This window comes from Mustelus asterias, chromosome 4, assembly GCF_964213995.1.
Source record: "Mustelus asterias chromosome 4, sMusAst1.hap1.1, whole genome shotgun sequence".
NCBI classification, from domain to species: Eukaryota; Metazoa; Chordata; class Chondrichthyes; order Carcharhiniformes; family Triakidae; genus Mustelus; species Mustelus asterias.
The window spans coordinates 29,647,710-29,670,083 of NC_135804.1; the positions used below are offsets into that span (position 1 = coordinate 29,647,710).

General features: G+C 40.8%; 1 protein-coding gene across 6 annotated transcripts in view; it reads right to left on the minus strand.

The window, feature by feature from the left end:
* Window positions 1-22,374, minus strand: part of banp (BTG3 associated nuclear protein) — a 186,278-nt gene that overhangs the window by 25,285 nt on the left and 138,619 nt on the right. The gene's annotated exons all lie outside the window — the stretch shown is intronic.

The window sequence follows — 22,374 nt, forward strand, 5'->3', positions numbered from 1 at the left end:
ATGTGCAGATAGCTACTTTATAAGATAAATAAATTAAAATTAATTTATTAATGTTAACTTGAAACATGAAAATCTTTGTTCAAAGGCTGATTGTGGTTCATAATCATTACAGCACAGGAGGAGGCAATTCAGCCCATCTTGTCTAAGCCAGAAAGTTCCATCGCCTCAATCACATTGCCATGGCACCACAAAGTCCACAGGTCACAAAAGACTATCACAAGGACTGTTATATGGATCATCTATAATTACATGGTTTATTAGCCATAAGAAAAGAAAATCTAGTGTAATTGTTTGAAGAAACAGAAAGAGATAAATATTAATAAAATCCTGTGAGAAACTTGAAACTACGACAAACAACACTAGAGAGACTTCATCATTATGATAATCTGCTTTTCAAGACTGGTTAACAAGTTGTATCTGACATAAAAAAGTTAAATATATAGAATTGGAATCTATTCCTGTTCCTTTTGTGAATCTTGTTCAATAGTTGGAAAATGAAGCGTTTCCAAAAGTTACCATTATACCTGAGTTTAAGCTTGATTTGCCCAGCACTAAAGCACTCATTGCATAAATAGGTACTAGAATAGAACACACTGCCTAAGCAGGGTAGAACAGAAATAAAGCTTCATGTAACTTTACCATCCTGATTACAAAGCAATATTGGCAGAGATCTTAAAAATTACCGAGATAATAGATATGTCGCTTGAGGAGGGATTAAGAGGGAATGGAAAGAAGTTGAGGGAATTTGCAAATCTACTGTTGAAGTACATGAGGTAACTTGCTTATCAATATTTCACAATTTAACCTGGACTTAATACATCATATTTAGAATTTCTTTTACTGGAAAGAGCTGGGAGGCTGAAACTGTGTTACGGTTATATCTAGGTATTCAATTTGGTATAAATATCCTGTGGAAATCTACATTCCCTTCCCAAAACTTGATCTACTCTGTGATGTCCCCTGTTGTTATAGAAGCTTTCCATTGCACATCCAGGTGCCACAACAGGCTCAGGAAACTATAATAAATTAATATTTTATATATATTTCAGCCAGGTTGTTGATGTATTAACAAAAGCTGAGATTTGCAGCAGAGTTCAAATTAAGGATCTATTAAATTATTTTAAGTAAAGTATTCATTTACCTACCTTTAATATAACTTGCTTCTTATATCAATGTTTTATGAGCAAACATGTTTATAAAAAAGCACTTAACTCAAATCCAAATGTTCATAATACAATGGGTATTGGGTAAAGTAATTAAATGCTACAAGCTTCTCGTAGTTCTATTTCCAGACAGGTAGAGGGAGTGGTGAAGCTGAACAATAACCATAACTGATGGCATTAATGTAAAAAGAATGGAAATAAATATGAAAAGAGATGGCCGCGAAAATGAACAAAGCGATCTACAGGATTGATGTCCCAACTGCAGAACCAAACTGGCGCAGTGAGATCAAAATGATGGTAAACCAGCCTTGCACCATCTATTGTCATTTATTCTCTCCTGTCTTCCACATTATCACACCCCTTCCCTTATTTTTTGGTCCTGCCCAGTCTCCTTTTCTGGCTCTATATTTGCTACAAAGCTGTTATATCTCTAGCTTTTTCCAATTCTGATTAAATGCCATTGACCTGAAATGCTAATTTTGTTTCTCTTCGCAGATGTTGTCACATTGTCTGACATTTCTGACATTTTTTTCTTTTTATTTCAGGTTTCCAGCATTTCAGGTTTCAAGTGCTATTTTTCTGTCATTCTATTACAATTAATCTGTTTGGAATTAGGAGTACAGCAGCTTTTAAGGAGCATAAGAAAAAGGAGCAGGAATAGGCTATTCAACCTTTCAAGCTATTCAATGAGATCATCTTGAACATACTCATCAACTGAGCCTCCACATCCGTCTAGGACAGAGAATTCCACAAAGTCACCACCTTCTAAGTGACAAAACTCCTCCTCACCTCAGTCCTTAATGGCCCACCTCTTATTCTGATACTGTTATCCCAGGTTCTGGATCCCCCAGCCAAGTAAAATATTTTTCCTGTATTACCCTGTTGAGTCCTGTAAGAATTATTTTAATGTTTCTTCTAAACTCCAGATGATAAAGGCCCAGTCCATTTAATCTTTTCTCATATGACAATGTGTCCATCCCAGGAATTAATTTTGTGAATCTTCATTGCACTCCCTCTATGACCAGTATAACTTTCCTTAGGTAAGACCACCAAAACTGCACACAATACTCCAGGGGGGCCTCACCAAGGCTCTATGTAATTGCAGTAAGACATATTTAGTCCTATAGTCAAATCCACTTGTAATAAAAGCCAACACAACACTTGCTTTCTTGATTGCTTGCTGTACCTGCATGTTGACTTTCAAGGACTCATGAACAAGGACACCCAAGTCCCTTTGAAGTTCAACACTGCCCAGCCTCTCACCTTTAAGAAATACTCTGTATTTCTGTTTTTCCTACTGAAGTTTACAACCTCACAATTCTCTACATTGTATTCCATCTGCCAAATTTTTGCCCACTCAATTAGTGTCTCCATATCACCTTGAAGTATCTTTGCATCCTCCTCACAACTCACTCTTCCATCTAGTTTCGAGTCATTTGCAAACTTGAAAATATTACATTTAATTCCAACATCCAATTCATTGATATAGATTGTCAATAGCTGGGGCCCAAGTACTGGCCCTTGCGGTAGTCTACTAGTCACAGCTTGCCAATCTGAAAATGTCATTAATTTCAACTCTCTGTTTGCTGTCCATTAAACAGTTCTCAATCCATGCCATGTGCTCTAATTTTGTTTCCTAACGTCATGTGTGGGACATTATCAAAAGTTTTCTGCAAATCGAAATATATCACATCCGCCAGTTCCTCCTCATCTATTCTGTTACTTACATTCTCAAAAAGCTCCAACAGATTGATTAGTGTGGGTGGGGAAGGGGGGCGGGGGGTGGTGTGAGGAGTTCCTTGGAAAGTTGGGATGTGGGGGGTTCCCTGAGCCTGAGGTGGTGCTCTGGATCTTTACAATACAATCATTAACTAGAGGTTAGAAGTTTTGACTATTCTAACTTTTCCTGAGTGACTGTCACTGCAACTTATCGGAACCATCTGAACTTTGCGAGTTAAATCGCATTTTTGATGGTTCACTGAGCAGGGCAATTGCCCAGAGGAAGTTTGCACTTCTGGGCAGTTGCCGTGCAAATACTTACCTGTGAAGTTCCAAGAGGGATTTCCCAGTGCAGCTTTGGGCTACTGCCCAACTCAGATGCTAAGGAGCTCGGAGGTTATGGCCCAGAACTTTTAAAGAAGGCAGCACATAACCATTGAGAAAGAAGGTATACTAATAGCAGACATGAAACCTTTGAATATGAAGGATATTAAAACACCAGCTGGTCAATGAAGGCTGTCCCATTTGGCCATGGTACATTACAACCTCCAATATAAGCTCCCTGCCTCCAACCAACCAGTCACATAATCTCCTTAGAAAAGAGCAAGGTGATGGGGAGTAACATACCCCAAAATCCATCTACTTATAATGTGCTTTGTTGGCCACACTAAGGAACTCATCCAGCTTGCTTCTGAATCTCTGCAGTGAATCCCCAGTCAATGCAAGTTGTCTCATAGTCAATGGATGGGGACTGCAATGCACGGCATTGCAGAGGTGGGGTGGAGCAGGGTTTGAAATGTGTATACTTCAATGCCAGGAGTATTCGCAATAAAGTGGGTGAACTTGCAGCGTGGATCAGTACCTGGGACTTCGATGTTGTGGCTATTTGAGAGACATGGATAGAGCAGGGGCAGGAATGGATGCTGCAGGTCCCGGGGTTCAAATGTTTTAGTCGAAGTAGGGAAGGAGGTAGAAGAGGGGGAGGGGTAGCATTATTGGTCAGAGATTGTATCACAGTGTCAGAGAGGAGGTTTGATGAGGACTTATCTGTTGAGGTAGTATGGGCGGAGATTAGAAATAGGAGAGGAGAGGTCACCCTGTTGGGAGTCTTTTATAGACCTCCTAAAAGTTCTAGAGAGGTTGAGGAAAGGATTGCGGAGTCAATCCTGCTTAGGAGTGAAAGTAATAGGGCAATTGTTATGGGGGATTTTAACTTGACTAATATTGACTGGAATTGTTATAGCTCTAGCTCGTTAGAGGGGTCAGTTTTTGTTCAAAGCGTGCAGGAAGGTTTTTTGACTCAGTATGTAGACAGGCCAACTAGAGGTGAGGCTATATTGGATCTGGTGCTGGGAAATGAGCCAGACCAGGTGCTAGACTTGGAAGTTGGTGTGCATTTTGGTGATAGTGACCACAATTCGGTTACGTTCACCTTAGTGATGGAAAGGGATAGGCATGAACCTCGGGCCAGTGGTTTTAGCTGGGGGAAGGGTAATTATGAGGCTATTAGGAGAAAATTAGGAAACATAGGTTGGACTAGGAGATTACAGGGACTGGGAACGTCCGACATGTGGAGTTTTTTCAAGGAGCAGCTACTGCGAGTCTGTGATAGGTATGTCCCTGTCAGGCAAGGAGGAATTGGTAGGGCTAGGGAACCGTGGTGCACCAAAAAAGTTTCTTTGTTGGTTAAAAAGAAAAAGGAGGCTTATGTTCGGATGAGACGTGAGCACTCGGGTAGTGCACTAGAAAGCTTTAGATTGGCTAAGAGGGAGTTGAAGAGCGAGCTTAGAAGGGCTAAAAGGGGACATGAGAAGACTTTGGCGGATAGGGTTAAAGAGAATCCTAAGGCGTTCTATAGGTATGTCAAGAACAGAAGGTTGGTTAGGGCAAGTTTAGGGCCAGTTATAGATGGCAGAGGGAAGTTATGTGTGGAACCGGAGGAGATTGGTGAAGCATTGAACCAATATTTCTCTTCGGTGTTCACGCAAGGGGACATGAATATAGCTGAGGAGGACACTGGGTTGCAAGGGAGTAGAATAGACAGTATTACAGTTGATAAGGAGGATGTGCAGGATATTCTGGAGGGTCTGAAAATAGATAAATCCCCTGGTCCGGATGGGATTTATCCAAGGATTCTCTGGGAGGCAAGAGAAGTGATTGCAGAGCCTCTGGCTCTGATCTTCAGGTCGTCGTTGGCCTCTGGTATAGTACCAGAAGATTGGAGGTTAGCGAATGTTGTCCCATTGTTTAAGAAGGGGAACAGAGACTTCCCCGGGAATTATAGACCGGTGAGTCTCACTTCTGTTGTCGGCAAGATGTTGGAAAAAATTATAAGGGATAGGATTTATAGTTATTTGGAGAGTAATGAATTGATAGGTGATAGTCAGCATGGTTTTGTGGCAGGTAGGTCGTGCCTTACTAACCTTATTGAGTTTTTTGAGAAAGTGACCAAGGAGGTGGATGGGGGCAAGGCAGTGGACGTGGTATATATGGATTTTAGTAAGGCGTTTGATAAGGTTCACCATGGTAGGCTTCTGCAGAAAATGCAGATGTATGGGATTGGGGGTGATCTAGGAAATTGGATCAGGAATTGGCTAGCGGATAGGAAACAGAGGGTGGTGGTTGATAGTAAATATTCATCATGGAGTGCGGTTACAAGTGGTGTACCTCAGGGATCTGTTTTGGGGCCACTGCTGTTTGTAATATTTATTAATGATCTGGATGAGGGTATAGTTGGGTGGATTAGCAAATTTGCTGATGACACCAAAGTCGGTGGTGTGGTAGACAGTGAGGAAGGGTGTCGTAGTTTGCAGGAAGACTTAGACAGGTTGCAAAGTTGGGCCGAGAGGTGGCGGATGGAGTTTAATGCGGAGAAGTGTGAGGTAATTCACTTTGGTAGGAATAACAGATGTGTTGAGTATAGGGCTAACGGGAGGACTTTGAATAGTGTGGAGGAGCAGAGGGATCTAGGTGTATGTGTGCATAGATCCCTGAAAGTTGGGAATCAAGTAGATAAGGTTGTTAAGAAGGCATATGGTGTCTTGGCGTTTATTGGTAGGGGGATTGAATTTAGGAGTCGTAGCGTTATGTTGCAACTGTACACAACTCTGGTGCGGCCGCACTTGGAGTACTGTGTGCAGTTCTGGTCCCCACATTACAGGAAGGATGTGGAGGCTTTGGAGAGGGTGCAGAGGAGGTTTACCAGGATGTTGCCTGGTATGGAGGGGAGATCCTATGAGGAGAGGCTGAGGGATTTGGGATTGTTTTCGCTGGAAAGGCGGCGGCTAAGAGGGGATCTTATTGAAACATATAAGATGATTAGAGGTTTAGATAGGGTGGATAGTGATAGCCTTTTTCCTCTGATGGAGAAATCCAGCACGAGGGGGCATGGCTTTAAATTGAGGGGGGGTAGTTATAGAACCGATGTCAGGGGTAGGTTCTTTACCCAGAGGGTGGTGAGGGATTGGAATGCCCTGCCAGCATCAGTAGTAAATGCGCCTAGTTTGGGGGCGTTTAAGAGATCCGTAGATAGGTTCATGGACGAAAAGAAATTGGTTTAGGTTGGAGGGTCACAGTTTTTTTTTAACTGGTCGGTGCAACATCGTGGGCCGAAGGGCCTGTTCTGCGCTGTAATGTTCTAATGGCCCTCTGTGAAAAATACCTTGTGAATTCTAAACAAGTTCAGTGTTTAGCTAACTTAGAACATAGAATATTACAGCGCAGTACAGGCCCTTCGGCCCTCAATGTTGCGCCGGCCAGTGAAACCAATCTAAAGCCCCTCTAATCTACACTATTCCAATATCATCCATATGTTTATCCAATAACCATTTGAATGCTCTTAATGATGACGAGTCCACTACTGCAGCAGGCAGGGCATTCCACGCCCTGACTACTCGCTGCGTAAAGAACCTACCTCGAACATCTGTCCTATATCTCTCATCCCTCAATTTAAAGCTATGTCCCCTCGTGTTAGCCAACACCATCCGAGGAAAAAGGCTCTCACTATCCACCCTATCTAATCCTCTGATCATCTTGTATGCCTCTATTAAGTCACCTCTTAACCTTCTTCTCTCTAACGAAAACAACCTCAAGTCCCTCAGCCTTTCCTCATACCATCTTCCCACCATACCAGGCAACATCCTGGTAAATCTCCTCTGCACCCTTTCCAGTGCTTCCATATCTTTCCTATAATGCGGCGACCAGAACTGTACGCAATACTCCAAGTGCAGCCACACCAGAGTTTTGTACAGCTGCAGCATGACCTCATGGCTCCGAAACTCAATCCCTCTACCAATAAAAGCTAACACATCGTATGCCTTCTTAACAACCCTATCAACCTGGGTGACAACTTTCAGGGATCTATGCACATGGACAACCAGATCCCTCTGTTCATCCACACTACCAAGTATCTTACCATTAGCCCAGTACTCTGTATTCCTGTTACTCCTTCCAAAGTGAATCACCTCACACTGTTCCGCATTAAACTCCATTTGCCACCTCTCAGCCCAGCTCTGCAGCTTATCTATGTCCCTCTGTAACCTGCCACTTCCCTCCGCACTGTCTATAACTCCACCGACTTTAGTGTCATCCGCAAATTTACTAACCCATCCTTCTACGCCCTCATCCAGGTCATTTATAAAAATGACAAATAGCAGTGGCCCCAAAACAGATCCTTGCGGTCCACCACTAGTAACTGAACTCCAGGATGAATATTTCTCATCAACCACCACCCTCTGTTTTCTTACAGCTAGCCAATTCCTGATCTAAACCACTAAATCACCCTCAATCCCATGTGTCCGTATTTTCTGCAATAGCTTACCATGGGGAACCTTATCAAACGCTTTACTGAAATCCATATACACCACATCAACCGCTTTACCCTCATCCACCTCTTTGGTCACCTTCTCAAAGAACTCAATAAGGTTCGTCAGGCACGACCTACCCTTCACAAAACCGTGCTGACTATCCCTAATCAAATTATTCCTTTCTAGATGATTATAAATCCTTTCCAAAACTTTGCCCACAACAGAAGTAAGGCTCACTGGTCTATAATTACCAGGGTTGTCCCTACTCCCCTTCTTGAACAAGGGGACAACATTTGCTGTCCCCCAGTCTTCTGGCACTGTTCCTGTAGACAATGACGACACAAAGATCAACGCCAAAGGCTCTGCAATCTCCTCTCTAGCCTCCCAGAGAATCCTAGGATAAATCCCATCCGGCCCAGGGTACTTATCTATTTTTACCCTTTCCAGAATTGCTAACACCTCCTTCTTATGAACCTCAATCCCGTCCAGTCCAACAGCCTGCATCTCAGTACTCCCCTCGACAACACTGTCCCTCTCCTGTGTGAATACCGACGAAAAATATTCATTTAGTGCTTCTCCTATCTCTTCAGACTCCACGCACAACTTCCCACTCCTGTCCTTGACTGGCCCTAATCTTACCCTAGTCATTCTTTTACTCCTGACATACCTATAGAAAGCTTTAGGGTTTTCCTTGATCCTACCTGCCAAAGACTTCTCATGTCCCCTCCTGGCTCTTCTTAACTCTTTCTTTAGGTCCTTCCTGGCTAACTTGTAACTCTCAAGCGCCCTAACTGAGCCTTCACGTCTCATCTTAACATAAATCTCCTTCTTCCTCTTCACAAGAGATTCAACCTCTTTAGTAAACCACGGGTCCCTCACACGACTGCTTCCTCCCTGCCTGACAGGTACATATTTATCGAGGATGTGTAGTAGCTGTTCCTTGAACAAGCTCCACATTACAATTGTGCCCATCCCCTGCAGTTTCCTTCCCCAACCTATGCCACCTAAATCTCGCCTAATCGCATCATAATTTCCTTTCCCCCAGCTATAACTGTTGCCCTTCGGTATATACCTATCCCTTTCCATTGCTAAGGTAAACGTAATCGAATTGTGGTCACTATCACCAAAGTGTTCACCTACCTCCAAATCTAACACCTGGCCTGGTTCATTACCCAGTACCAAATCCAATGTGGCCTCGCCTCGTGTTGGTCTATCTACATACTGTGTCAGGAAGCCTTCCTGCATACATTGGACAAAAACTGACCCCTCTAAAGTACTCGAACTATAGCTTTTCCAGTCAATATTTGTAAAGTTAAATTCCCCATAACAACTACCCTGTTACTTTCGCTCCTATCCAGAATCATCTTTGCAATCCTTTCCTCTACATCTCTGGAACTTTTCGGGGGGCTATAAAAAACTCCCAACAGGGTGACCTCTTCTTTCCTGTTTCTAACCTCAGCCCAAACTACCTCAGTAGACGAGTCCTCATCAAATGTCCTTTCTGCCACCGTAATACTGTCCTTGACTAACAATGCCGCACCTCCCCCTCTTTTACCACCTTCCCTGCACTTACTGAAACATCTAAACCCTGGAACCTGCAACAACCATTCCTGTTCCTGCTCTATCCGTGTCTCCGAGATGGCCACAACATCGAAATCCCAGGTACCAACCCATGCTGCAAGCTCACCCACCTTATTCCGGATGCTCCTGGCGTTGAAGTATACACACTTCAAACCACCTTCCTGCCTGCCAGTACATTCCTGCGGCCCTGAAACCTCATCCATGACCTCACTACTCTCAACCTCCTGTACACTGGAGCTACAATTCAGGTACCCACCCCCCTGCTGAATTAGTTTAAACCCTCCCAAAGAGCATTAGCAAATTTCTCCCCCAAGATATTGGTACCCCTCTGGTTCAGGTGCAGACCATCCTGTTTGTAGAGGTCCCACCTACCCCAGAAAGAGCCCCAATTGTCCAGGTATCTCAAACCCTCCCTCCTGCACCATCCCTGTAACCACGTGTTCAACTGCTCTCTCTCCCTATTCCTTTCCTCACTATCACGTGGCACAGGTAACAAACCAGAGATAACAGCTTTGTTTGTTCTAGCCCTAAGCTTTCACCCTAACTCCCTGAATTTCTGCCATATATCCCCATCCCTTTTCCTACCTATGCCTTGAGTGCCTATGTGAACCACAACTTGGGGCTGGTCCCCCTTCCCCTTAAGGATTTCGAAAACACGATCCGAGACATCATGGACTCTGGCTCCTGGGAGGCAACACACCAACCGTGAGTCTCTCTTGTTCCCGCAGAATCTCCTATCCGTCCCTTTAACTATGGAGTCCCCAATGACTAATCCTCTACTCCTCTCCCCCCTTCCCTTCTGAGCAACAAGGACAGACTCTGAGCCAGTGACCTGTACACCATGGCTTGCCCCTGCTAAGTCGTCCCCCCCAACAGCATCCAAAAGTGTACTATCCCCAATTTCTACAACATTTCTTCTTTCTCCCCCCACTTGAACGGCTCCCTGTACCATGGTGCTGTGGTCAGTTTGCTCATCCTCCCTTTCCCTACCCTTCTGAGCTGCAGGGCCGGACTCTGCGCCGGAGGCACGGCCACTGTTCCTTCCCCCAGGTAGGTTGCTCCCCCCAACAGCACTCAAACAGGAGTACTTATTTTTAAGGGGCACAGCCACCGGGGTACTCTCTAGTACCTGACCTTTCCCCTTCCTAACTGTGACCTACGTGTCTTCCTCCCGTGGCCCCGGTGTGACCACCTGCCTGTAACTCCTATCTATCAGCTCCTCATTTTCCCTGACCAGACGAAGGTCATTGAGCCACAGCTCCAGTACCGTAACGCAGTCCCTTAGGAACTGCAGTTCGATGCAACCAGTGCAGATATGGACGTCCGGGAGGCTAGCTGACTCCAGGAACTCCCACATCCGACAACGAAAACAACAAACTGGACTTTCAATCATAATTCCCCTTTCTTCAAGTACACTGCTAAAACTACGAGATGAACCTAACATGCCTCATAAGAACATAAGAAATAGGAGCAGGAGTAGGCCATCTAGCCCCTCGAGCCTCCCCGCCATTCAATAAGATCATGGCTGATCTGAAGTGGATCAGTTCCACTATAACCCCTAATTCCCTTACTGATCAGGAATCCATCTATCCGTGATTTAAACATGTGTGGCGGGAAGATTCAAGGACAATCAAGGACCCCAGGTCCCTCTGCACAGCAGCATGTTGTAATTTCCTTCCATTTAGATAATAATCCATTATCCAATAATCCATTATCGCCCATTTCCAAGTAAGCCCGTTGAGCCAAAGCCCTTCAGCCCTCACTCTGCTACCTGCTCACTCCGCTGCCTGCTAACGACGCTACCCGCTGGGTAGTGCGGCCTGCTCTTAACCCTCCCGCGCTGAAAAAAAAAACCTACACCCTTCCCACAATACCCCACGGCTACTTCCCGTTTGTACTTTAAAGTTTTAAAACATAAAGCCCGCAAAAAAATGTTAAAAGTCGATCTCTTACCCCAGACTCCTGCAACAAATCACTCCTCTTTGCCTCGCTATGGATGAACAATGGATGAACTTATACTCATGTTTCCCAGTTCTCCCTGACCCATTCATTTCAAATAGTCAAACCACATTGACTAAATCTAATTTTGTCAATATTTTCAACAAATCAAACAAAGATCATTAAAATAATGATTTTATTGGAGGTTTTTGTCATCTATCATGTGAGGAGTCAACATATGAAATAGGAGCAGACGTAAGCCATTCATCCGCTCAAGATAAGATCATGGTTGATCTGTTTGCTTCAAATTCCACATTCCCATTTACCCCCAATAACCTTTGATTCCCGAACAAGAACCCATCTACCTCCACCTTAAATATATTCAATGACCCCGCATCTCCTAGCTTCTGAGGCAGAGAGTTCCAAAGTTGCACAACCCTCAGAGAATAAAAATTCTCCTCATGTCTGTCCTAAAAGGGCGACACCTAACTTTAAAACAGTTCTGGACTCACCCACAAAAGGAAACATTCTTTCCACGTCCACCTTGTCAAGACCATTTAGGATCTTATGTACTTCAATCTAATTCCAAAACTGGACACAGCATTTATAAGTGAGGTTGAACCCAGGTCGTCTGTATTAGTCATCATGGCAGTACATTCTAGCACACTGTTTGTTTTTACAATATCATTTTAGGGTCACAGCCAGACATAACTTAAGTCATTTTAAAAGGTCATTGTCCAGTTTTAATTTTTTAGAAATTAACCCTGAAGATATACTTATTATAAAAATATAGTGTGAGGTCATGGCACCATTAACAACTGCTTCACTTATATCCTTTTTAAAATATATAGTAGAAAATAAAAAACAAAACGTCTTTCTATTGATGGATAGGTGATGAGAGAAGAAACCAGGGTTATTTAAATTAAAAAGTCCTCCTGTTTATAACACAGTTCAGAGAAGTTTCAATTGTCTGATACCTGGGATGGAGGGGTTATCACTTGAGGAAAGGTTGGATAAACTGGATCTGTATGCATTGGAGCTGGAAAGAATGAGAGGTGATCTTATTCATACATAAGAGCCTGAGGGGACTTGACAGGGTTGACTGTGAAAGGATGTTTCCCCTTCTGATAGGAATTAGAACTAGGAGGCACAGTTTAAAAATATTTCTTCTTGGAGTGTCACGAATCTTCTGAATTCTCTCTCCCAGGGATTGGTGAAGACAGGGTTAATGAACATTTTTAAGGCAAAGGTAGATTAATTCTTGACTAACAAGGGAGTCAAAAGGCTGCATGGGGAATGTGGAGTTGAGACTTGAATTGGATCCGCCATGATCTTGTTGAATGGTGGTGCATGCTCAAGGAGCCAAATGGCTCCTAATTTCTACATTTGTATGCATGAATAATTACAGAATTACATGTACTTTTTCCCCTTTGTAGTACCCATGTGTGTTTTTACTCCAGTTGTTTCCACTATTCAGATTGTTTGAAAGCCTATTTTTTCACTTTAAGCATGCTTCAGTTTAGGTCTTATCAAACGAAAATGTGTTTATCTTTTAAAAACATTCTGAGCTATCTATTCTGCCTTAACTAGTCATTCACTGATGGCCATGCACGATATCTTTAGTACCTTTCAGAAGATGAAATTTGTAGAAAATTTGCTTAGCTTCCAAACAAGGATAAAAATGAAACACCCCAATAGCTTTCATTCATCATCCTAATTGAGGCAGAGATAAGGAAAGGCAGATAATTAATCTAGCTAAAGAAACCACATGTCTTCTCTTCTTCCAGAAACAAAATATACATAAAAAACGACTTTGCTTAAGACACAAAAAGACAATTTAGTTTAATGTTAAGGACCATCTCTGTTCAATCCTCTGAGCAAATTCACCAAGATCACAACTAAACTGAACTCAATCTCAGCACACTTGAAATTTCTCCCCTCTAAATCTACAACAATGCAAGTTTATTCCAAGGCGAAGACTACAATTGTTTATTTTTCAAATAAGGAGATCAAAACTGTACACAGTATTCCAGATGTGGTCTCATCAATGTTCTATACATCTCTAGCAATTTTTTCCAACTTTTATATTGCATTCTGTTTGCAATAAAGGCCAACATTGCATTTGCCTTCTTATTCGCTTGCTGTACCCGCATATTAACTTTTTGTGATTCATGCACCAGGTCGCTCTATACCACCAAGTTCTGCATTCTTTCTCCATTTAAATAGTATGCTGCCTTTCTATTCTTCTGTCAAAGTGAACAAGTTCGCATTTCCCACATTACAAACCATCTGCCATCTTTGTGGCCACTCACTTATCCCTTTGCAGACATTCTACCTTTTCTTGACAACTTACTTTCTTACCTATTTTTGTGTCAACAGCAAATTTAGCTACCATTCAGCATTCTTCCAGATTCTCATAAATGGAAATCCTTACTGCCCCTAACTTCCTTTCATTGAGCAATATAGAAGTGTTAAAAATTCAAGGCTGGTTTCACCTAATCACTTGGTGCCACCAGTTTTGAACATGAAGGTGATGCACCTGCAATGTGTGGATGGAGACAGGTCCAAAATTAAACTCACAGCTCATTAATTTGGTCCTTTGTGTGATCAAGGAATGGATTGGCAGGGTTCTGGGGTAGCATGTGATCCCAGGCCATAGTTTGGGCATCGCTGCTACGAGATGAACAAGAGTAGTATAAATAAAATGGAGAAAAGAAAACTTGCAATGAAATTATATAAGTTAGAAGCTAGAGATGAAATGAACAATTCACCAGCAAACAAGATTTATTTTGCAAAGAAAGAATTTGCATACAGTAATATACATATTACATATTCACAATTCTAGGGGAGGCAATGGCCTAGTGGTATTATCACTAGACTCTTAATCCAGAAACCCAGCTAATGTCCTGGGGACCCGAGTTCGAATCCCACCATGGCAGATGGTGGAATTTGAATTCAATAAAAACATTTGGAATTAAGAATCTACTGATGACCATGAAACTATTATCGATTATCAGAAAACCCACCTGGATCACTAATGTCCTTTAGGGAAGGAAATCTGCCTTCCTTACCTGATCTGGCTTACCTGTGACTCCAACGCCACAACTCTCAAGCTCAACTACGGATGGGCAATAAATGCTGGCCAGCCAGCGGCGCCCATATCCCATGAATGAATTAAAAATTACCTTTCAAGTGCAGTCACTTTTCATATGTGAGTAATACTGCAGGAAATTTGTAAAGGTCCTAAAAAGCACAAATGAGATAGGCGGTGCTGCTCTGAGATTGAGTAGTGACAAAATTTCCTTCTATTTATTGATAGTATTATGGGCTCACATTCATTGGAACAGTTTGGACTTTTGTCTAACATCGCACCAGAAATAACATAATACCAAAACTGTAACTGTAACTCAGCAGCGAGACCATTTGTATACTCCAATGTAGATACGTATGCCTTGTTTTACAGCCATCTGGAGAGAGGAAACCGCAGATCTTTCGCAATGCTTGATGCTTCTCCAGTAATACGGGTAGAATAGGGATGGTGGGTTCCCTGTCAATAGATTGGCTACAGGTGATTATTAATTATGGGGAAGGAAATTTTACCTGATATGTTAGCCTCGGCATTGTAGAAGTATTCCCACCTCTGCATCGAAATGTCATGAGCTCAAATGCTATCCAAAGGACTTGAGGACATCTTTGTCAATACTTCAGTGTAGTAATGAGAGAGTGCCACAGAATTGGAGGCACTGTCCCTCAACTGAGACACTAAACTGAAGCTTCATCTGCTCTCTCGGGTGGATGTAAAAGATTGCAAGACACAATTTGAATAAAATCAATGGTGTTCTCCAGGTGTCCTGCCCAACATCACCAAAACAGATGATCTAGTCATGTACCTATTTGCTATTTGATGAATCTTGCTGTCATTTTTACCCACATTATAACAGTGACTGAAACAGCAATTCTTTAAGCATTTGTAAAAATCTAATAGTCATCTAAGTTCATTAATATAAATAGTTCAACAACTTTAATTTATATAGTGCCTTTAAAGCAGCAAGGTAGAGGTAGGTGGCAATGCTCAACAGATCAGAATCAGAAAACCAGTGTTTGAGGAGTATCGTAGAGATATAGGATGCTACAAAGATATGGAGGGACAAAGTCACAAAGAAATTTAAATTTAAGGATAAGAAATTAAAATTTGAGATGTCAGGGACCAATAAGGAACCATTATAACTCTGATGTGGAGTTGCTAGCATTGGACTGGGGTAGGCACAGTAAGTAGTCTCACAACAGCAGGTTAAAGTCCAACAGGTTTATTTGGCAGCACGAGCTTTCGGCGCACCACTCCTTCATCAGGTGAGTGCCTTCATCAGGCACTCACCTGATGAAGAAGCGGCGCTCCGAAAGCTCGTGCTATCAAATAAACCCGTTGGACTTTAACCTGGTATTATAACTCAGCAGTGAGGTGATCAGTGAGTGGGACTTGGTGTGGGATAAGATATGGACAGCATAGTGTAGGAAACAAATTTCAGTACTAGATGAACTATCACAGGCAGGTAATTTTTATGAAGGTAGTCACACGCTGTTCTTATGATGGAGATGGAGTCAGAAAGTCATCTGAAGAGTTGAACAGCATGATGAATTTGCAAAAGGTCTGAGACAATGAACAGGAAGGGAGATGGATTTGGTGGTAAAGTACAAAGTTTGTCTTGAGCATTAAATTAATTAATTTTACCAACCACAAATTATTTTCTCATACTGCCTTATCAATAACGAACAGAAAGTCCTTTAACATGCTAAAACAAACAGAAGCAATCCGCTTTGTTTACATATTTGAAGAAAGCCATGAATAAAATTATAGCAGTAGGTTACACTTGGTTGGATTCTCTGCAAAAGGGAAAGACCAAATCTTTATCTATATATTTTATCACCTTTCAAAAACATCCCAAAGCACAATACAATAAATTATTCTGAACTTCAATCTCTTACGTAGAAAATTGCAGAGTCAAACCAGAATATCATTTCTCAAATGTTTGTGTGACAACCCCCCTGGAATTGCCCACATACCTATCTATGGTTCTATGAACATTAATAAGCTTATAAATATTTTTAAAGCATTTGAAACATCAAGCCTATGCATGACTATCTCAGTCACAAACTCCCACATAATCCCATCCAATATTATAGGAACTTAGGAACAGCATTGGCCATTCAGCTCTTCGAGTCGGTTCCACCATTCAATGAAATCATGGCTGATCTGTGGCCTAGCTCTATTTATCTGCCTTTGGCCTATATCCCCTAACAACTTTGCTTATAATATTACTGGAGACTGTTATTTTTTATATATATCAATAGATATAACAGTTATTATCCACATAACTTTTGATCTCCTTTATGAGGATTTTAGAAATAGAATCTGGAGCCCCACTATGCTTGATTGTGGAAAGAGATATCCAGTGAAACCAACTCCGCTGAAATAAAGTACTGGACACTTTGACTTGGGGACTTGGTGGGGGGCTGGTTTAGGGATTTCTGGATGCTTTTTATAGAACTGATTTGCATTGCTTTAATTATGATTCAGTTTTGTCTATTTCCACTGGAGTTTTGCAAAATAAAAATGCCCAGAAAGAAATATTTTGAAGTCTAATGAAGTCCATTTGAATTGTCACATTCCTTGGCTGGTGTCTGAAAGGAGTCACAGCCTGAGACAGAGAAGGACAGAAAGAGACTCTCACTCTCACACAGAGTTGAAACTCCCTTTCCCAAGTCTTTTCCTTGAGTCGCTAGAATTAACAAACACCCCTCCTTTGCTGTCCCAGTATTAGTTTCATTTTAGCCTTAGGATTCTGTTATTGATATTAGTTGAGTCTTGCACTAATCTATAGATTTCAACTGTTATCGATTTCTTACTGTTTTCCCCGCCACTGATTTTAGTCAATTGCCTTGATAGAATGAAGAACATGAATGGCTTTACTGGTACTATATTTAAATAAATTCATGCCTCATACTGACATTAGAGCAGCTGAAGACTCAGTTTGCACTCACTTTTTGCGGCGTTCTGGACGTTTCCATTATTTACAAGATTGTATAAAATGTCCTTGCTTATGTATGTCCATTCAAAGGGATACTGTGTAAAAGCCCTCAGCGTATAAACATCTGCTATTGTTTAACATCAGTATTACAAAGGTCAGAGAGTCCAAGTATGTAACAGTAGTATTTGAGCAAATAAATGATCAATTTCAACTCTTTTAAAACATTGATTATCTTATAGGGTTTAAGCTGAAACTCCCAATCGTTAAAACAATACAAACAATGACAGACATTAAATAAAACATCTGGACCATATAGCGGGTTGCACAAAATTGCGATACCTTGCATGTCATGTTGTAAACACTCCACTTCTCCCAAAGCTATGTGATGTTTTATGAGAGATGTAAAAACAGCTAAAGCCTCAGTTAATTTGGTTAAAAGAACTAGGATATTCCTCTCCTCCCGCACTCCTTCACTGCCCCAGATAATCAAAGGCAGTCCAGGAAAATGTTACACTACTTTTCCTTTGTATGAGGGGCTTTCTGCCACAGCCAGAAACGGGTCCAGTTCTCACTTGAATCTAATTGGAACCATTTTATTTTGCAAAGTAATGTAAGATGACTCATATGAGTGGCCATTTCTGAAACTTGAACCTATTTTCCCTTCCAGATGTTGACTGACTTGCACTTCCAATATTTTAATTTTTTTGGCTGAAATGCAGCAGCAAAAGCAGACATATACTACAAAACAACACAAATTGATTGAAAGCACTGTAGCACTTTCTACCCTCATCAAGGCCATCACTTACAACATGGGCTGGCTGAGCAGACCTTTCTAGTACTTTCCTGGCCACCTGCAGTTTATATCTACGCCTTAGATCCCCAGTTTCCAAGTGTGTCTCAGACAAGAGCCAATTTTCTGTGGTATCTGATATGGATAGCAACTGATATGGATTGATTAGGTTAGGAGTGTACAGCTGTGTATCTGATAAAAATGCAATATGTTTCTGTTTTCTTGTGGTCTCTCTTGCCCTTGTTGAGTCATGCACTTTGTTCAGAATGATCTATCCACTCACCCCAGCCCTTACAGAGAGGCCAATCTGTGCCGTTCATCACTCTTGTCTACGTAACAGCTAGGTACTGTCTGTCACCCTTCATAAATTTAAGTAATCCAAAACTCTATCCCCATTTCCTAACTCACACATTACCACATTCACCCGTCACCCCTATGCAAGCTGATCAAAATTGGCTCCTTAGACAACATTTAGATTTTCAAAATTCTCATTTTTTGTATTCAAATTTCTCCATGGCCTCACTATTCCTCATCTTTGTAACTTCCTCTAGCCCTACCACTCTGACTTTCTCCCCTCCTTCTAACCCCAAGATATTTGCACTTTTGCTTTCTTTTAAAATCAATACTACTGGCCATATCTTAAGCTGCCTGGCTTAAATTGTGTTGCTTCTCTACATCTCTTTCTGCCTTTAACATTCTCCTTAAAATCTCTCTTTGACCAAGCTTTTGGTCGTCTGTCATAAAAGTCTCCTTATTTGTCTTGGTCTGAAATTCACTGAATCACAATGGTCACAGCTAAACCTTTTGTTTTTTCGTGCCTGTACTGCAATCATGAGTAACAAATCACCTCATGCCAATCACCTGCCTTTCCCCACACCCGCATATTATCCTTTTTTATACAAGAATCCAATTCCCTCTTGAATGGAACCTGCCTACATCACACTTTCAGGCAGTGCATTCCAGACTTTAACCACTTATTGCGTAAAAAGGTTTTTCACGGAGCCCTTTCAAATGCCTCGACTGAATCTGCCTCCACCACTTCCAGGGACTGCATTCCAACCACTCGTTATGTGAAAAAGTCTTCTCGCACATCATTTTTTTTCAACTTGCCAATTAATCAGCACACTTTTTTCTTGGAGCATAATCTCTTGTAATAGTTCAGATTTGGCATTCTTTCGTTTGTCCTGATGAATGCAAGAAACATGCATCAGCAACACGTCCCTTCAGCAGTATTAAAACTCTGTACTATCTAGCAACTGTTTGAATGTTGGCAAGTAGATTGGTACCCAGGCATCGGCTTAGCAACCAAGATTACTTAATGTCTTGGAGATACTTGTCACTTAAATCTATCTGCTGGGAAGAGAAAATTATTGAGGCTACAAATTAAAGTGCCTTGTAAACTCACAAGTTCCATTCTAGTAGATAAAGGAAACTGCTATTTTCCATCTCGCCACTTTATAATCACACATTACCTATTCATGGAATATGATGTAGTGGAGTGAATATTATTTTGGAGCAAAAGATCCATTGAATTCAATAGCAGAGGAAATGCAGGAGGAATTAACTTCTTTTGCAATATCTCATTTACAAATTTCTGCAGAAATCCACGAGTCACTTATGTTTGATAAGTATTTGCATTTACTGAGTACCTATTGCACTACATAAGAAATGAAATAGATTCTGTAAGCTGACCACACATGCTCATGATGCACCTGGTTGGTATCAAAATATTTAATAACTTCCAGAAGATCTGTGTAACAGTAAGAAACAGAAATCTTGCCCAATTTATTCCTCCTGAACTTTCAATATGGGCTCAGCACAAATCAGAGATTGAACCTGAAAGCTCTGTGGTCTGTGCAGCTCAGTGTGATCCATGCAGTATGTAGCTATCATGCTACTGGGTACAAATTAATTTCATTTCATTTTCACCAAAAGCCAATTTTGTACTTACAATATTTTCTCCTCACTTAAAACTTGCTGAGATTTTTGGTCAGATTTATAGATGTACATTTTGTGCACACAAAGTTAATTATAAATGGGGCAATAAAATTTCATTCAGCCACTGTGAGCTTTTAGCCTCCTAAGTCCAAGAAAGCGCACCATCAATTTTATAAAGGTGTTGCAGGTGGGACAATTTTCCATCAAAATCAATAACAAGTAACACAAACAGAAAGTACTAACTGGAAAGTAAAGAGTTATGATAATCATAAAAATTCTGAAATACAATTTGTAATAAATGCTACTAGATCGCTATATTATATTCTGATGCTTTAACGGTTGACTAGGATGCAAAGCCAGACAAAAATATGCCAATTTCTATCCAGCAAGATTAATTTTATAAATTATGCATAACAAACATCCTCCAATACTATTTTCACCATATACATGACAATATAAATTAAAGTGTTAAATCAACCAGTCATTAGATTCTATTTTGCACTATTATTACAACTGCATGTTGCGTATTGTAATTACATTCATGTCTCTTTACATTTGTACATGTAGGTGAACATGGAATCGTAATTTTAATGTGCAACTTTCTCAAATTCTATAGCTTTCCTCAGGTCTGAAAACATGGCATCTATTGAATTTCATTCAGGCATGAAGGTAAATCAAACTACAAATGAATGTTGAAAATTAGAAAAAAAAATACATAGACATGGAACAAATATATCGAAGCAACATAGTTAAAAATGGGAAAAAGAGACAAAAGTCAATGATACAAGTGAAGAGAAATATATTAAAAGAAATGTGATGAAGAAGAACACAACCCAAATCACAGTGAAGTTTAAAGTACATTATTTTGTGTTCCTTGGAAAATACTATTGCTTTATAATCTGAAAGATATACATTGTTATGATGTAAATGAATTGTACATAGAAAATAAACAATTTTTAGATAAAATAATAAATATTTTAAAATGTGAAAATAAAATGTTAATGATATTATAATGACAAGTCATTTCCATCCCGTGTTTGAATTATATCATTGCCATTATCTTGCTGCAGACAAAATTGTTGCACTCCAAAATATAATGTGAACCACTCTAAGACACGATAAAATGCTATATTAATGCGAACCTCATTAAGTAATGATAAACATATTTGCAAAACTTGGTATTCAATGAGGACAATACAAAAAAGAAATGACAAAGATCTTTAACAAAATAATTCAATTTCTAATAGCTTTTCTCCCTGCAAGAAAAAGATCTAGATGCAGAAATAAAATGAGCACCCAAATGAGGCAAATTATATTAATCAACTTAAATTCATGGACATTATTTGGCTCACTAGCCTCAAACTGTTGTTGAGATTTCTACTGGAAGGGAGCTGGGATAAATGTCTCCTTGCTATAATTAAAACATGAAGGCATCTCACTACATCATCTCTGTTCTTTACACAACTGTAGTTTTATTGCAGCTGATAAATACAGTACGCTGTTCCCAGTGGTTCTGCACTGCTTAAAAGATCTACATCAAAGAAATTTGGTAGTATTATAGCTGAACTACAGTTGTTTCAGACATTTTGCTTTAATATACCACAAGTTCATTTCACACTGCTGCCAGACATGCTGCATGGAATTGCAGTAGTCTGCATGAATCGATCTGTAGGCTAAATACATGGATTCTGAGACTTGTTAATAATGCTTGGCTCCTACTCTGAAATGTAAAATATTTGCAAGTGAAAATGGTTTAAGTTCAAATGTACTATTTCAACTGCCTTCATTCCAATTTGCCTGCCGAGTTGTAACAGTGTGGGTGGGTTAAAATGGCAGTTAAACAGTACCTCTTTTTTCCTGATATCCTTCTGTCATTGTTAAAACCATTGTTTTAACTCCCATCTACTGGGAATGTCAAGATCATCCACTGCAAGAAGGTCAGGCCATTACTAACACTGAAATGTTAATGTTTGATGATGTAACTTGATACATTTTTAAACTGTATTGAAATTGTGGTAATGCTGGCAACAAACACAAACCCGAAGCAAATTTTAAAAACATTCTGGGCAAGGAGGAGCAAGGCTACACAAAGGAACCTTGGGCCCAGTGCAACGTGCACAGATTTACCAATACTAGAGCTGAGAGGCTTGCTGCTGACATCCTGAACCACTTCTAGCCATGCCTCGTTGGTCTGGCTCGCTGGAGCACTCTTCCAGGTGGAGGGAAAAATACAGCTCTCCCGTCCAGTACAATCATCGTGAGTGCACACAACTTTGTTCATTTCAGCTGGGATTAGGCAAGCCAGAAAGCAAAAGTAAGGGATTTGTGCAGATTTCTGGTCTTCCACAAGTGTAGGGTGCCAATGACTGCATGCATGTGGCACTCTGAGCTCCATGGCATCAAACTGTCAACTA